Source organism: Budorcas taxicolor, chromosome 2 (genome assembly GCF_023091745.1).
Source record: "Budorcas taxicolor isolate Tak-1 chromosome 2, Takin1.1, whole genome shotgun sequence".
Lineage (NCBI taxonomy): Eukaryota > Metazoa > Chordata > Mammalia > Artiodactyla > Bovidae > Budorcas > Budorcas taxicolor.
Genome location: NC_068911.1, coordinates 133,401,758 through 133,420,273, shown reverse-complemented (window position 1 = coordinate 133,420,273; position 18,516 = coordinate 133,401,758). Strand labels below are relative to the sequence as shown.

Below are 18,516 nucleotides of genomic sequence, written 5' to 3'. Positions count from 1 at the left end.
TCTCCCACCTACAAATTCATCCTGAGCCTGTTGCCAGACTACTCTTCTTCAAGTATAATTAGGACTACTTCCCCATCTTCCTTAAGAGTAAAATTCAGTGTCTACAACCTGGCACTCAAGACCATTGACAACTGGGCACTCATCTGCTTTCCCAAATGCCCTTCTTGCTCTGCCCTTTACAGATAAGCACAAGCCCAGTGTTGGCCACTTACCCCTACCTCCATGTGAGTTTTGTCCTTGATAAAATGCAGAGACAAAAAAAAAAAAAAAAAAAAAGAGTAGAGATGTCACTTTGCTGACAAAGATGTGTATAGTCAAAGTTATGGCTTTTCCAGTAGTCATTTTATGGATATGAGCGTTGGACCACAAAGAAGGCTGAGTGCCTAATAACTGATGCTTTTAAACTATGGTGCTGGAGAAGACTCTTGAGTCCCCTAGACTGCAAGGAGATCAAACCAGTCAATCCTAAAGAAATCAGTCCCGAATATTCATTGGAAGGACTGATGCTGAAGCTGAAGATACAATACTTTGGCCACCTGATGTGAAGAACTGACTCACTGCAAAGGACCCTGATGCTGGGAAAGATTGAAGGCAGGAGAAGGGGACACAGAAGATGAGATAGTTGGATGGCATCACTGACTCAATGGATGTGAGTTTGAGCAAGCTCTGGGAGTTGGTGATGGACAGGGAAGCCTAGCGTGCTGCAGTCCATGGGGTCACAAAGAATCAGACACGACTTAGAGACTGAACAACAAAAGATGTGTCCACTTGCCCAAATTTTATACTCCACCTGAAACGCCAGGTATCCTGTGAAGCTCTTTGTCTCCACCATCCCTGCCATAAGTCATCTCTGTCTCCTTCCAATTCCCACAGACCTTATCAGTGGATGTCTCCTAAGCCCAGCACCTTCTACATCACAGGCCTGTCTGTGTGAGGTGCGTATTCTAAATGATAAGGAACATGAATGCAGAATTCTCCTCCCAGTCATTTCTGCATCTTCACCATGCTCACCCGAGTGACTAATAATGTGCACAGATAGATGGATACGAAAGTGAAAGTTGCTCGGTTGTGTCTGATTCTTTGCAACCCCATGGACTATACAGACCATGGAATTCCTCAGGCCAGAATACTGGAGTGGGTAGCTGTTTCCTTCTCCAGGGGATCTTCCCAACCCAGGGATCAAATCCAGGCCTCCTGCATTGCAGGCAGATTCTTTATCAGCTCAGCCGCAAGGGAAGCCCAAGAATACTGGAGTGGGTAGCCTATCTCTTCTCTAGCAGATCTTCCCAACCCAGGAATCGAACCGGGGTCTCCTTCACTGCAGGTGGATTCTTTACCAACTGAGCTATCAGGGAAGCCCAAATGTGTACAGAGTAGGTATTTAATAGCAATCTGTTGAATGAGAAAATGTCAATTTGTAGCTATACCAGGCTGCTCTTTTTTGACATGTTATGCTAATATTTTTATTACTTTTCCATTAGTTCATATGTGTTATTGTGCTACAGTGGGGTTTTGCTAATTGTATATAAATATGCTAAAAAGCTCTCCTTCATTCTCTACCCTCTAAAATCATTTTTTTAAATTGGCGTATAGTTCATTTAGAATGTTGTGTTAGTTTCAGGTGTACAGCAAAGTGAATCAGCTATACATATACATACACCTATTCTTTTTAAGATTCTTTTCCCTTTAGGCCGTTACAGAATATTGAGTACAGTTCCCTGTGCTCTACAGTCGGTCCTTATTCAGGCCACTCTTCTGAGTCAAAGGAATATTCTGCTAGTGCTGGGCCATCCCATCACTCTGCATTTACCATCCACAACAATAGATGGGTGAGTCTCTGCTGACTGTTATGTGACCTAAGCATTATATACTTATGGAGAATAGACACATGCTCTTTAAATTTCAGTAACAGAGATGGGAAGAATATTTATGACATTTCTATATAATAAGATACTCATGGTACTTTGTGGAGTTTTAAAAATAGCATAGTAACTGCCTATCGTTCCGAAGCTCAGCCCAGGTTTTGGTTGGGCCTCCACTAGGTACCAGGCGCTGAGGACACAACTGCCCTAAGACAGACAGCACTGCAGGGTGGCCAGAATATCTGCGCCTGAAAGCATGTAAACACTGTGCTGCTTGTATGAGAAAGGCTGGAGTGTCACAGAGAAGAGAGCAGTCAAGGAGGGGAGAATAGAGAGGAAACAGCCAAACATCACGCAAGCAGCTCTGGAATTAAACAGACCTGTTCTCTAACCTTGGCTCTGTTACCTGTTAGTTCTATGACCTTGGATGAATGGTTGAAATTGTTGAAACTTAGCTCTGTATCTGTAAAATGAGGATATTACCTGCTAGAGTCTAAGTAAAAATGAAAAGAGATGATGCATGGAAAGTGTCTGATATAGAATCTGGCATATATTAGCTGCTCAATAAATTTTAAAAAGGAAAGTGTGGAAGCATTTACATTGGGCCATGAAGGAGAAGGGTGTCTCTAGGTATAAAGGTTGGTATGCCTTTGAAATGGAAAGAATGTATGCCTACCCTGGTGACCAGGACTTATCTGGGGGAGATCATCCTATATACAATGCTTCTTAAGAACATTCCTCCTCAGCCTTGCTGAGCAGTGGACCCAAGGCTGTCTTCAATCTCTTCCTGCCCTGCAAGCTGAGTGGTGGCCAACAATATGCACTCCGGGCCCCCCACCCCCCCGCCCGCTTCCTTGGTCTCACTCTTTGCTATATTTATTTACTAAACGCCTGCTGTGGTCAGGATGAAGCAGTACACTGTGTGCATACCGCATACTGCACTATGGCTGGATACAGCAGAAATAAAACAGATACGGTCGCTACCAAACCTACAGAGGAGAACAGCTGTGAAACACACAGATGGAAAAAAATGTAACTACAGCTTGCGCTGAGTGAGTGACTCGAAGGAAGCAGAGTGTAGTGACAATGATTGCAGCAGTCAGGAAGGGGCCTGTCTGAAAAGACTAAGTGGGCCAACCAGGCTCGCTGCCTTGGAGTCTGGACTATTCCACACAAAGGGAGAGAAGCCAGAGTGGAGGTGAACAAGGGTTGTTTGGGAGCTGCCTCACTTCCTGCCTTTTCTGCTTCTTTAACTTGTTCTGAAGTCCCATGAGTCCCTACTCCATCTTTAGAGTAACCTCTTTTTTACTTGCACTAGTTGGAGCGTTTTCATTTTCTAGAACAAGAAAAGACTGCCTAGAGACAACATTAGTAACTAGGGCTGGAAATAAAAGTAATAAAGCCAGATAACTAATCCAATTGGCAAAGGGGAGAGGTAGCCAACGTTAAAGATAAATCCGCTAGAATGGGAAGGAGAGATCAGAGGAGAGAGGCCCATGAGCCTTGTTCACAGACCTTGTTTAGCACTCACGTCACCCTAATTATTTACTTATGTGACTGTTTGTCCCACTGGAATGTGAGCTCATAAATGACAGGGATCACAGCTGTATATCCACGGGGCCTAGAACAATGGGTGCCATTCAGTAGATGATTCATAAATGTTCAAACAGATGAATTAACAAAAGGAAGTAGGGAGTCCAGTAAGATGGTCATTGAAATATTCCACTCTTATTTATCTAATTTTTTTTTTCACTGCATCTCTGTAATTCAACATAACATATTGTATGGTAGTGAAAAGAATCCAAATGTATGAAGTGCCTCCTAGGTCTCAGACATTGCTGGTCCTTACCTTGAGGACTTGTCATCTTAGAGGTGAGCTTAATTTTTTTGCCTACAAAAGGAGAAACAGCCTACAACTTCGTTTTTGCACCAGTGAGAACCAGTTATTTATGGGTTGCCATTCCTGCAATTCTGAAAGGAATTTTATAATCAGCTTTGGTCACATTTCTCAAATGCTGAGCCTTTCAGAGATGCCTTAAAAACAGCTCATCTGTGTACGTTTTGCTTCACTTGCTGGGCCACTAATATTATCTATACACTAATGAAGGCTGTTCTCCTATGAATCTTCTTGAGAAAGAAAATATTCTGTGTGGGCCAGTACCTTTGCATCATGGATAACTTTATAATTTAATTGCCTTTTCTAACATCTACTTTCTGCCAGTAAAAAATATGCATGAAGTGTTGTCATCTTCATGGCTGGCTTTTGGGGAATTAACACCAGGGGTATAAAATCAAAATTAACTTTTTATTTTGGCAGGAAACCGGGATTAGAAGGAATAATGAAGATTTGAAAGTGGGGGAAAAATGCAGTTTTCATAAAATTGTGGCAAGTTTAAAGTAGAGGGAAGCTTACAGGTAGCTTACTAGTTACTTCTGAAATGTTAAAGTACATTCAAATCCCCTGGGGATCCAATGAGAATGCAGATTCTGATTCCGTGACTTGGGGGTGGAGCCCCATTCTGTATTTCTAATAAGCTCCCAGGTGGTGGAGATGCTGCCTGTCCAAGGATGTGGCAGCTAAATAGTAGCCCCAAAGCCATCTACCCCACCTAATCCCCCAGAACCAGGGAATACATAAGGTTATTGGCAAATTAAGGCTGCAGATAGAATTACGGTTATTAATCAGATGACCTGGAGAAGGGGAGATTATCTAGATTATCTCAGTGATCCCAATATAATCACAAGGGTCCTTATAAGTAGAAGGAGGATAAAGAGAGTACAAGATGTACTCACTGTGAGAAAGACCTACCAGCCATTGCTGGGTTTGAAGATGAAAGGGGGCCACGAGCCAAGGAATGCAGGCAGCTTCTAGAAGCTGCAAAAGGCAAGAAGACGAATTTTCCCCAGAGCTTCCAGAAAGCAATGCAGCCCTGCTGACACCTTGATTTTGACCCAATGAGACCCATTTCAGACTTCCGTTCTCCAGAATTGTAAGATAGTAAATTTGTGGTGTTTTAAGTCACTAAGCTGTGGCCATTTTTATAGCAAATCCCATCTGTTACAGCAATGGGAAAACACTACAACGGGCCATGTTTTGAGGAGCAAAGGTCTATTCCTCTCTTCTTCCTAATATGGAGCTACCTTTCCCTTTCTCAACGATGATCCTCTTTTTAAAAAAACATACCTTCCAGGGGGCAGCTCTCCCTCCATCCCTACCCCCACCCCTACCCCTGCCCCCACCTCACGTTTTAAGGAAATCCTAAGCATTTGTTCAAAGCTCCATTTCATGCAGGAAAGTGAGAAGAAATTGTGAGATGAATCTAACACGGTATTTGCCCCCAAGGAGCTGAGAAAACCACAGGAAAATAAGACAAAGTCATAAATAGCAACTAACTCAAGGTCATTCTGACAACAAAATCCTCTCAGAATCTCACCTGTTCTATATTTCTTCCTTTACTACCCTGGACAGTTTCCCTCTGCCTTTCACCTGGACTCTAGAAAAAGCCTTCTAATTGAACTCTCTGGCTTGGTTTCTCCTCTCTCCAATCCATCTTAAAACAATCACCACACAATTAATCTCCACAAAGCACTTGAGTGTGTTCACTGAGGAGGTAAGAGAGCTGGCATTGAGAAAGAATTTGAAGAGAGGAAAATACAGAAGATAAATTATGAAGCAAAGTCCCAGAGGAAATGGAAGAAAATGGTATCAAAATCCATGTGGAAATAGAAGCTTTGGAAGGAAAGACAGATTCTTTCTCTTTCTCAGAATTCTGAGGAAGGAAGGAGAGAAAGGAAGAGTGAAGACAGAGAAGAAATCTGAGATTGTGAAGAGAAAGTTTAAGGAAACTATTTCTTCTGAGTGAGAATTTTGGAGTTTGCTTTAGGATTAAAAAGTGGGGAAAGTGGGACTTCCCTGGTGGTGCAGTGGCTAAGACTCTGTGCTCTCAATGCAAGCAATCCCTGGTCAGGGGACTAGATCCCACATGCCAAAACTAGCACCCAGCACAGTCAAATAAATACATTTTTTTTTTTAAGTGGGAAAAGGTTTAGAACTTCCTTACGGGAATGTGATAGAATATGGCCTAGATGAACGAAAGAGCTGAGCCAGACTGAGGGGCCACTAATGCTGGATGGTATGGATTTGTCATGGAGCCAACTGGCCTGGCTTTCTCCAAGCAATTCTCAACATGCCAGATGGAGGAGGAAAGAAAAGGAATGAGCCAAATTATGAACTCTAAAAAAACATAGTGGTAGATCCTAGGTCTCAGGGATACGGGGGCCGAGAATCGTAAGGTACTTAATCAAGGCATCTGTGGTCTATGAAGAGAGATGATGAACCCAGAGACTAGGGACAGACTAAGGGATGAGAGGTCCTGTTGAGAACGCAGAGCAGATGCTCAAGAGAATGAGCAGGTGAGAGAGGTTAGCTCTCACCGCCCTGGTCAAACTCCTTCGAGTATATGCTGATGAAATGTGGTTCCATAAATGAAGTACATTGTTCCAGAGACAGTTGGATCAAGGCAGGGGACTGTGGAAACTGCACCTCTCTTGGTGTGGCTCTACTTTTCCATTAAAGGAATCTAAGATGGCATGAGCAGTTCCAGGAGCCTCAGCAATTATAGTAAGTCCCCTACATGTGAACTTTCAGTTGAAGACTTTCAAAGATGTGCACCTGCATTCGCATGTCCCGCCACATAAATTAGTTCACATGTCTGGCATACAATGCGTGCGTCCTCTACAAGTGGCTGTGCTTTTGTGTACTTTACTGTACAGTACTGAATGTAGCTCAGTAGCACAGTATCTTTATTTCAAGCCCAGGATGTCTGGAAGCAAGTGTAAAAGCAGCAGTGATGTAGCTAGTACTACTGTAAGGTATTGTACCGTAAGATAAAAAATGTTTTATTTTTTGGGTTTTCTTTTTATGTACCTATTATTTGTGTGAAAAGTAGTATAAACCTATTACAGTACAGCATTGTATTAGTTGGGTACTTAGGTTAATTTTGTTGGACTTATAAACAAATTGGATTTAATGAACATGCTCTCATATGTAGGGGACTTACTGTACTGGCTCAAACAGAACTTACTATGTTACTAACACACCCTGGACTGTTTCTGCGGCAAGTGCACCCTGTCGGATACTTGCATAGTGACTAGAATGCAAGGACAGGATACTGCATTTACCTTTATTAAATTACAGTCTGTAAGTTCTGACCCGTCACTCCAGCTAGCTGTTAGGTTTTAGAACCTTGCTTTCTGCCTGCCATCAAACACAGGGAATACATTAGCCAATCCTTTCAATTTTATATCATTTAAAACAAGTTGCCGTCTTCTACAACTTATTCAAATTGTTGATCTGAATTTTAAATGGGCCATAGCCAAGCACAGAGATCAGCATATCACCCCAAGAACTTCCCTCAGAGCTGATATGGCTCTCTTCATCCACACTCACTTGTTTATCCATTCATTCAGTCACCAAAACAGAGTATATGCAGTGACGTATACATTTCATGTGGAGAAGGCAATGGCACCCCACTCCTAGCAGCAGCACACATTTCATGACCTGCCTGGGAGCTTATGGTCTAGGAAGGCAGATGTTTGATGAGCTTTCCAGAAGGGTAAGTAAAGATGCTTTGGGCAATTGTAACAGGGGAACCCACCTAAACCAGAGACTCAGAGAAACCCTATCTGAGGCTCTGGAGTCTGTTTAAACTCAGGATAAAGGACAATTAAGACCAAGCCAGGGAGGGAAAGGGAAAAGGAGATGGAACATTGCAGGAAGAGTTTACAGCATCTCCTCACAGACAGGACTGAGTATCTGGGAGCATGTTCAAAGGGAATGAAGGCCCAGGATCGCTGGAGCATTAAATGAAGGAATGGGATTTCAGATGAAGCTTGATCCAAAAGGCATGAGGCAAAGTGTGCCAGGCATCACAAGCCATCTTATGATTCTGAGTCTTATTCTAAAGGTAGCCATTCAAGGGATTTACTCAGAAGAGTGTGATTATTTGTGTATTGAAGAAAGTCACGGTGGTTTCTATGTGGATGAGTTGGAAGAGAGCAGACAGATGCCTGGCAGGATTTTAACGCAGGGAGAGAATGTAGACCAGGATGGAGCAGTAGAGACTGACTCATAATTTAATTGGGTGGAAGTAACTGATGTGTATTTAACTAGATGCAGGGAAGCCCCCAGGTGACTCAGTGGTAAAGAATTTGCCAATGCCGGAGCTACAGGAGACATGGGTTTGATTCCTGGGTTAGGAAGATCCCCTGGAGAGGGGAATGGCAACCCACCCCAGTATTCTTGTCTGGAGAATTCCATGGACAGAGGAGCCTGGTGGGCTACAGTCTGGGGGATTGCAAAGAGTCAGACATGACTGAGCGACTGAGCATACCCACACAGACACAGGGAATGAGGAAGACGGAAGGTGAAGAAATCTGGATGGTTCCCGAGTGTCTGGCTTGAACATTTCTGTGGACAGTGGTGTCATTTCCTGAGAGAAGGAATGGTGGCAGAAATGGAGCATTCTGAGAGGGCTGGGAGACCTCCACTTCCAGGTGTTTAGGAAGCAGCTGACTTTATGAACCTGTAGCTCCAGGGAAGAACGGAGCCAGGGATACAGATGTGGGTGCTGTTAGTATCCAACAGCGGAGAAGGCGATGGCACCCCACTCCAGTACTCTTGCCTGGAAAATCCCATGGGTGGAGGAGCCACGACTGAGCGACTTCACTTTCACTTTTCACTTTCATGCATTGGAGAAGGCAATGGCAACCCACTCCAGTGTTCTTGCCTGGAGAATCCCAGGGACAGAGGAGCCTGGTAGGAGGCCGTCTATGGGGTCGCACAGAGTCGGACACGACTGAAGTGACTTAGCAGCAGCAGCAGCAGCAGCATCCAACAGTGGTTCTCAGCCCTGGCTGCAAACTGGAACCACTGGTGAGATTTAAAATGTACCTACATTCGGGTCCCACCTCAAGCAATTAAATATGGGCCTGGATTTTTTTTTTTTTTTCAAGTTTTCCTAGTGGCTCTCGGAGTTGGTGATGGACAGGAAGCCTGGTGTGCTGCAGCTGATGGGGTCACAAAGAGTCGGACATGACTAAGCAACTGAACTGAACTGAAGTGGCTCTAATGTCCACCCACAACTGAAAAGCATGAGTGAGAGATGCAAGGGAAGGCATGAATAGCTAAGGCAGAGTATGGAAACAAGATAAAAGAAGGTGGCTAGGACAAAAGCTCTTTTTAGGTGTAACTGCTTGCCCTATCCACTAATTTACCTGTGCCTACTATCTACTCGTCCACACTTCTGCATAGTTTATGCAACAGTGTCATTTTTAAAATATCAGCTCTAGTTTAGAACAGTTTTCCTTTCTGAGAAGGTATTTCAGTTATTTACTGCTGCATAACAAGTCACCTCAAATTTCATGGCTACAAACAAAAATCAGTTACGATATTTCAATGTTTCTGTGGGTCAGGAGTTGAAGAGGAGTTCAGCTGAGAAGGTCTACCTTGGAGTCTTTCAGGCAGACAGAGAGAGGAGCTGGTGCAGTAGGTGAGGGGCCACTGGTGCAGCCGGAGTCTGGCTGACCATCTCTCTCTCTCTCTCCATGTATTATGCTCAGGCACTCTCCATGTGGTTCTTCTGGGTTCATCTGGGCTTCCTCACAGCATGCAGGCCTGAGAATAGTTAGACTGTTGACATGGCTGTCCAGAGTTTCAAAACAAGTGTCCCAACTAGTGAGCAAAAAGCTCAATCACCCACTGTGAAAGCCACACAGAGTCCAGTCAAAGCCTACCCAGTTTTAAGGGGAGGGGGCACAGACTCACCTCTTAACAGGAGAGATCCTGTTAGAGCTGCTAGAGAACACCATCTAGCTCAAAGAGTTAAAGCAACAACAACCCAGGCTTCTTTCCATCAACTCAGGGTCTATACTTTCTCCAGTCATTGAGCATTTGAGGGGCAAAAAAGCAAATTAATGTAACCCAGGTCTCCTGCAATGCAGGCAGACGCTTTAACCTCTGAGCCACCAGGGAAGCCCCAATAGTTACAATACTAAATGAAAATCGATAGCTTAAAGAAGTTACAAAACTTCTCTGATTCCTAGAAATACGACTGAGAAGTTGACTTGTCTTTGAGTATCTGATACTTAAAAGACACTTTTCAGATGAAGTATTTTAAGTTCAGTTCAACTCAGTTGTGTCTATTTGTGACCCAATGGACTATATAGCACGCCAGGCCTCCCTGTCCATCACCTACTCTTCAGTCCAGTTCAGTTCAGTCGCTCAGTCGTGTCCGACTCTTTGCAACCCCATGAATTGCAGCACGCCAGGCCTCCCTGTCCATCACCAACTCCCCGAGTTCACTCAGACTCACGTCCATCAAGTCAGTGATGCCATCCAGCCATCTCATCCTCTGTCGTCCCCTTCTCCTCCTGCCCCCAATCCCTCCCAGCATCAGAGTCTTTTCCAATGAGTCAACTCTTCACATGAGGTGGCCAAAGTACTGGAACTTCAGCTTTAGCATCATTCCTTCCAAAGAAATCCTACGGTTGATCTCCTTCAGAATGGACTGGTTGGATCTCCTTGCAGTCCAAGGGACCCTCAAGAGTCTTCTCCAACACCACAGTTCAAAAGCATCAATTCTTCGGCGCTCAGCCTTCTTCACAGTCCAACTCTCACATCCATTAAACTCATACCATCTCATCCTCTGTCATTCACTTCTCCTCCTGCCTTCAATCTTTCCCAGTATCAGGATCTTTTCCAGTGAGTCAGTTTTTTGCATCAGGTGGTCAAAGTATTGGAGTTTCAGCTTCAGCATCAGTCTTTCCAACAAATATTCAGGACTGCTTTCCTTTAGGATTGATTAGTTGGATCTTCTTGCAGTCCAAGGGAATGTCAAGAGTTCTCCAACACCATAGCTCAAAAGCATCAATTCTTTGGTGCTCAGCTTTCTTTATAGCCCAACTCTCACATCTGTACATGACTACTGGAAAAACCATAGCTTTGACTAGATGGACCTTTGTTGGCAAAGTAATGTCTCTGCTTTTTAATATGCTGTCTATGTTTAATATGCTGTCTATGTTTAATTTAGTCCATGACACATTTTCCATATCCGAAGTTTCACCTTTCATCTACCACACATAGGTTTGATGTATATCTCAAATAGTTGCAGCTAACCTACCAATTTATATTGAGACAAGCAATGGACTTAACACACATTTCATTTCACCTACTTAGCTTCTAGCATATATTCAGTGTATACCCATATGTTCTGCATATGTGCACTTTATTCTTCCTCGTATTTTCCCAGAAACACCAGACCTGCACATAATTTAGGATCAGTTCAGTTCAATTCGGTCTTCCCTGGTGGCTCAGACGGTAGAGCGTCTTGCCTACAATGTGGGAGACCCAGGTTCGATCCCTGGGTCGGGAAGATCTCCTGGAGAAGGAAAAGGCACCCCACTCCAGTACTCTTGCCTGGAAAATTCCATGGATGGAGGAGCCGCCTGGTAGGCTACAGTCCACGGGGTCTCAAAGAGTCAGGCACGACTGAGCGACTTCAACGTCAATGTCAATGTCAGTTCAATTCAGTCGCTCAGTCGTGTCTGACTCTTTGCAACTCCATGGACTGCAGCATGCCAGGCTTCCCTGTCCATCACCTACTCCTGGAGTCCACTCAAACTTGTCCATCAAGTTGGTGATGCCATCCAACCATCTCATCCTTTGTCAACCCCTTCTCCCACCTTCAATCCTTCCTAGCATCAGAGTCTTTTCAAATGAGTCAGTTCTTTGCATCAGGTGGCCAAAGTACTGGAGTTTCAGTTTCAGCATCAGTCCTTACAGTGGATATTCAGGGCTGATTTCCTTTAGGATGGACTGGTTGGATCTTCTTGCAGTCCAAGGGACTCTCAAGAGTCTTCTCCAACACCAAGTTCAAAGGCATCAATTCTTAGGCACTTAGCTTTCTTTATGGTCCAACTCTTACATCCATACACAACTACTGGAAAAACCATAACTTTGACTAGACTGACTTTTGTTGGCAAAGTAATGTCTCTGCTTTTTAATATGCTGTCTAGGTTGGTCATAACTTTCCTTCCAAGGAGTAAGTGTCTTTTAATTTTATGGCTGCAGTCACCATCTGCAGTGATTCTGGAGCTCCCCAAAATAAAGCCTCTCATTGTTTCCATTGTTTCCCCATCTATTTGCCATGAAGTGATGGGACCGGATGCCATGATCTTAGTTTTCTGAATGTTGAATTTTAAGCCAAATTTTTCACTCTCCTCTTTCGCTTTCGTGAAGAGGTTCTTTAGTTCTTCACTTTCTGCCGTAAGGTGGTGTCATCGGCATATCTGAGGTTATTGATATATCTCCTGGCAATCTTGATTCCAGCTTGTTCTTCATCCAGTCCAGAATTTCTCATGATGTACTCTGCATATAAGTTAAATAAGCAGGATGACAATATACAGCCTTAAAGTATTCCTTTCCTGATTTGGAACCAGTCTGTTCCATGTCCGGTTCTAACTCTTGTTTCTTGACCTGCATACAGATTCCTCAGGAGGCAGGTCAGGTGGTCTGGAAATTTAGGATAGAGTGAAGTTTTTTTTTTTTTAGCCAGCCTTTTATATCCACACAGTGTTAGGATTTAAGAAAATATTTCTGTTGAGCTTGAGCAACGTTCTCTGATGAAATTCATACTTGAATTTATTAGTGAAGACAAAAAGAAAGTGGGAATTTTATTTTTACAAGGCATTTTTGTTTTTCGTTTTTTTTTTTAAGTTTAAATTGATTCAACTCCCTTTTTTTTTTTTTTTGCCACACAGTGCAGCATATGGGATCTAGTTCCCTGACCAGGGATTGAACCTGTACCCTGTGCAGAGTTTTAACCACTGAACCACCAGGGAAGTCTGATTTTGGTATTTTAATCAAAACAGAAAAGCGAGATATTTTAAACTTATCTTTTGCTTGTAACTTAGAATAGTCAGTGAAAAATCTTTCCTCACTTCCTTTGGAACTTAGTGTCTCCACTCGAGGGAGGAAGTTAATTATTGAAATCTACTCTCCCTGTGGGTATTTCCCCCTGCTCACTCACAAAACTCTTCAGATAAAGAGTACCATGAAGGTACTAGTCACGATTATACTTTGCTGCTGCTGCTGTTACTAAGTCACTTCAGTCGTGTCCGACTCTGTGCGACCCCATAGACGGCAGCCCACCAGGCTCCCCCGTCCCTGGGATTTTCCAGGCAAGAACACTGGAGTGGGTTGCCATTTCCTTCTCCAATGCGTGAAAGTGAAAAGTGAAAGTGAAATCGCTCAGTCATGTCCTACTCATAGCGACCCTATGGACTGCAGCCTACCAGGCTCCTCCGCCCATGGGATTTTCCAGGCAAGAGTACTGGAGTGGGGTGCCATTGCCTTCTCCTTTATTATACTTAATCAATACCAAATAAAGAAGTCAGTTATCCCTTGTGCATGCATGCTCAGTCACTCAGTTGTGTTCAGTTCTTGGCAACTCCATGAACTGTAGCCTGCTAGTCTCCTCTGTCCACGGATTTTTCAGGCAAGAATACTGAAGTGGGTTGCCATTTCCTCCTTCAGGGGATCTTCCTGATCCAGGGATTGCAACCACATCTCCTGCACTGCAGGCATATTCTTTACCACTAGAATGACCTGGGAAGCCCTAGTCACCCCCTTAGTCAATACCAGAACAAAGGAGTTAAGTTAATCTCTAAATTATATTAATCTTGGATATTTCTTCACTGTGGCATGAAGGATGGAGACCATCTCACCATCATGGAAACCAGGAGCATGCCCTTTCTTTAGAAGTGTGTCTGTTCACCCAGACACTTTTCTTTTTTTAAACTTGAACAGAATTGACCAATTTTAAGAAGGTATTCTGATTTAAATATCAGTAAAAATTATAATCTGTCTGGCCAGATGTTGTTTTCCCAATGATTTTACGATTTTGTTTGCTTTTTCCCTAAAAGTGATAAAAAGAGTTAAAACTAGTTTGTGGATTCAGCCTTAGTCAAATAGCTACAATTACAGTCTGAGTCAATAAAAACCTATATGAAAAAAGAATTTGGAAAAAAATGGTTATATGTATACGTATAACTGAATCACTTTACTTATTAAACTACCACAACATTTTAAAGCGACTATACTCCAAAGTAAAATTAAATTTAATAATAGATGGGAAAAACTGGAAAAAAACCAACAAACAAACATCCACTGATGGATGAGTAGGTAAAGAAAATATGATATTTACATACAGAGGAATATTATTCAGCCTTTAAAAAGAAGGAAATCCTGGTTATATGCAACAGTGTGGATAAACCTTGAGGACATTATGTTAAGTGAAATAAGTCAGAAACAGGACAAATACTGCATGATTCCATTTATATGAGGTATCGTGTTAACACAGTCAAACTCATAGAAGCGGAGAGGAAGAACAGTGGTTGCTAGGGAATGGGGGAAAGAAAATAGGGAGCTGCTGTTCAGTGGGTAGAAAATTTCAGTTATGCGAGCTGATTAAGTTCTAGAGATCTGCTGGGCAATAGTGAACGCTCAAAGAGTAATCTCCTGTTAAATGCTCTCACTGCAATAAAAGAAAGAAAAACGTTAACTTTATAAAGTGTATCATGGCTCTTCAATCATCATTTCAGTACATTTTTATGGATAATTATCTTCAGGAACTGAGCAACAGACATATTCACTACTATGTATAAAATAGATAATTAATGAGAGTCGACTGCATATTACAGGGAGCTCTACTCCAAGCTCTGTGATGATCTAAATGTGAGGGAAATCCCAGAAAGAGGTGATATATGTATACATGAAGCTGATTCGTTTTGCTGTGAAGTAGAAACTAACACAACACTGTGAAGCAACTATATGCCAATTAGAAAAAAAAAATGAGCAGCAGAGTTTTGAAGGATCTGTAGACAGTCATCAGACATGCCACACAACTGAACCATAAATGTGGCTTATAAATAGGTAAATCAAATTTTTATTTAAACAAGAAACTGCGTACAGAGAGGTTGTGTGCTGCTGCTGTGCTTAGTTGCTCAGTCAAGTCTGACTCTTTACCATCCCATCGTCTGCAGCCCACCAGGCTCCTCTGTCCATGGGGATTCTCTAGGCAAGACTACTGAATGGGTTGACATGCCCTCCTCCATGGGATTTTCTCAACCCAGGAAGCAAACCCAGGTCTCATGCATTTCAGGCAGATTCTTTACCAGCTGAGCCACAAAGGAAGCCCAAGAATACTGGAGTGGATAGCCTATCTCTTCTCCAGGGGAACTTCCCGATCCAGGAATTGAACTGGGGTCTCCTGCACTGCAGGCGGATTCTTTAACAGCTGAGCTACCCAGCAAGCCCAAAGAGGTTGTGTACCACACTCCAGTGGAGGCCGCTGATTTATATCAGGACCAAGGCTGCCATCAGGGTCTTTGATCCATGGTACAATCCCCCTTTCTGTCTTTTATGGTGCTTATGAGGTGGGAAAGTCCATAGATTCATCCACTATTAGAGCTGGAAAGGATTTTGGAGCTCCTCCACATGAAGGAGAGTCCTCATTTGGCAGATAAGGATACTAAAGCCCAATGTACCAAAGGACACGCAATTTTTCAGTAAAATCAATGTGTTCCTTTGTTTCCTTAAATGTGGTTAGAGTATACTTGAATAGAAAATGAGACTCCTAAATCATCCCTTCCCTAGAAGTCACGAAGACTCCCTACGCTAGTGGCAGTATGGCTCATCTGCCAAAGGAAGGGAAATTCTAGTAACTATATTTTAATTTACTAATTAACAGTGGCTCTCAAATGTTTTATGGATTCTTTTCCATAAGCATATAAATCTCATGCTTTTCTCTTACATGATTCAATTCCAAAGTAGTTATTTCAGTTTCCTTTGTAAATCTAAAATTGTCTTATCCTCTCAAAAATATCCCTTTGTGGGAAACAGAGGTGACCGACAGCCCAGTTACCATCCCTCTGGGTCCACCCAAGCTACACTCCCCCCATCCAGGCACGCAAGCCACACTCCACCTGGATACACCATACGATGGCTCAGGTAGGTGGCAGGGTACTAGTGGAAGCTCATTACAGGATGAGGGTTGTGCGAGACCCCTAGCTGGGGTCTGAGGATGCCTCAGACCTGCACAAACTTCCTTAGAACTGTACTCACTGCCCAGGGAGACTCTTCCTACCCTATTTTCTTGTTTTCTCCTGCTTCTTTCAACAATAGTGGACCAGCATGCATGGCAGTCTATAAATTCTCCCTGCCTGCCCCTTCTGCTCTTTTACAAGCACCTGCCTACCCTGCTTCCCACCCCAAGAAATCTCTTACTCATGTAATCCCACCTTGGCTTCTGCTTTTGGAGGACTCAAATGAACACAAATATGCCTTTTCTAATATGCTTTTTCCCATCTTTTTCTTACTGACATTCTAAGGCTTGCCTCAACACAGGGAGGCATGCTCCACTTGCTTTTCCTTTCTTCCTGCTGCCTGAGAATCACCGTTACAGAATCTTGGCTCAGTTATTTAGCTAAATAGTGATTAACAAATATTTGGGGGGCATAAATTCTATGATGTTACTACTATAGAAGCTACTGAGTATACAAATAAATTAAGTCCATTTGTGCTTATAAGAGGCTTGTGATCAAGCTGCGGATCAATCTCAGAGAAAAAGTGGTTTTAACAATAATACAAGCAGTATGCTGTTAAGTGCTGACTCAATCAGTCTACCTACCTACCTATTTAATCTATCTGGACAGATTTTTTAATGCTCAAGGTCAGAAGAGCAGAAACCATTGCAATTTTATCATTTTGTGTGTGTGTGAAAAATAACTAGAATGTTGGTAAAGTCCCCGTAAATTCCAAGGGATTGCCAATAGAGGTAACTTTTATTCCTGCCACCAAGGTTTTAATTTTTACATGCTCTTGTGTCATTTAGCATTAACCATCTATCTTGTATCTACCTCTCAGCCACAGTGCCAAAGGGGCTATGATGAAAGGCTGGAAGGAGGTGAGGGGCAGGAGAAACAGAACAGAAACACTGTGAATTCCTATTGTGTAGCTTGGAAAAAAGCAATGTGATGCTAATCCTACAATAGTAAATTTCTTCTTATCCCCAGAAACTGATGCTGGCATTTCCATTTATTCATTCAGTTCCTTTAGACTTCTTGTCAAATCTCTTCTAGTTGCCAAGCAACAATAACAGCAGTTCTGTACATAAGCATTAGGCAATAACTACTGTCAATGTTTCTCCTTTCTTTGAAAGGGGAATTTAATGACCCTTTCCTATGAGAAAATGATGACAAGAACCTATTCCTGGTGAAACGTACAAGCTGTGTGTGTGGTTTGTGTTTTTGCTGCCTGAATCCAAGAACTGGGCTAAACTGACCTAAACACTATTACAAAAGGATGAAATAAAAATTTGCTCCAATGCTTGCATTGTTTGGTCTTTAAAAACAACTGCCTATCATTAAAACTTGTCCACATCCCATGAAATGAGTTCTCTATTAAATGGAGTTAATATTTTAAAGATGCATGATGATGGGTCTCTTCTGTACTTTCTCCGATCCTGCTAAAATCTCTTTTAATCAAACTCTTGGGTTTTTCTGACAATACTCCTCCACAGTAAAGAATCTGCCTGTAATACAGGAGACCCGGCTTCGATCCCTGGGTAGGGAAGATCCTCTGGAAAGGAGAATGGCAACCTACTCCAGTATTCTTGCCTGGAGAATCCCACGGACAGAGGAACCTGGTGGGATACAGTCCATGGGGTCACCAAGAGTCGGACACAACTGAGTGACTAACACTTCCACACTTTCACTCCTCCACCTAAAGACTTGAACCATATTTCAGTCCTTTGTAAGACACAGATCAAGACAGTTATAGGAAAATGAAATGGAACATCTGCCCGCCTATTGAGGACAGACTCCAGGACACAGAGTCTATGTGAGGCACCAGCACGATGGTTGAGATGACCCCTCCCTGTTCCCACTGTGGACCAAAGGCTCCTCTCCTCTTATCTACTCCTCCTCCATTTCAATGAGTCTGTACGATTATTGTTTACAACCCAATTTACCTCTATAACTTTAACAGCTCAAAAAGCTATTCACAGTAAGTGACACACTGCAGCAAGGATACTGTAGGCTAAGCAGCTCCCCATTTCCATATCATCATATTTTCTAGTCTCACTGATTTTTTGCGAGGCTCAGCAATAGCTATACAAGTTTGGAAAAAGTCAAGTCCAGTTTTACGTCCTTTTTCTCATTTGGGATTTTTATTATGTTTTCTTTCTGATCTCGTTTCTATGTGAATTATACGCTGAGTTCCAAACAAAAACATGAACTCCTTTTTCATAAACTCTTTTTCCTTTTTTTAAAATAATAAAATACACAGATGAGCTCCCCCGGATGCTCTATAGTTCATAGGATTAAGAGCTTATAAAGCTGCCATACATTTATTATCGTATTTGATGACTTTGTCAGGTAGGTTTTATTTTCATGTCTCACCCACAGATCAGGAAACTGAGGCCCAGAAAAGTCAAGTGACTTGCTCCAGACCACTCAACTAGTAATTGGGGATAGCTAATAAGCTCTGCTTCTGTTTCCAATCTCCATTCTCCTTCCATGACTTTACCTGGCTGGA

The 18,516-nt window shown here is 42.7% G+C and overlaps 1 protein-coding gene across 5 annotated transcripts in view; it reads right to left on the bottom strand.

The window, feature by feature from the left end:
• SPATS2L (spermatogenesis associated serine rich 2 like) overlaps positions 1 to 18,516 on the bottom strand; it is a 183,891-nt gene that overhangs the window by 72,288 nt on the left and 93,087 nt on the right. Inside the window, exon 1 of one of the 5 annotated variants that reach the window (XM_052655204.1) lies at positions 9,369 to 9,486. The exons of the other annotated variants lie outside the window; for them this stretch is intronic. The gene's annotated coding sequence lies outside the window, so the exon portion shown is untranslated. Of the gene's footprint in view, positions 1 to 9,368; positions 9,487 to 18,516 lie in introns of those variants that run through there. 5 annotated transcript variants of the gene reach the window in all.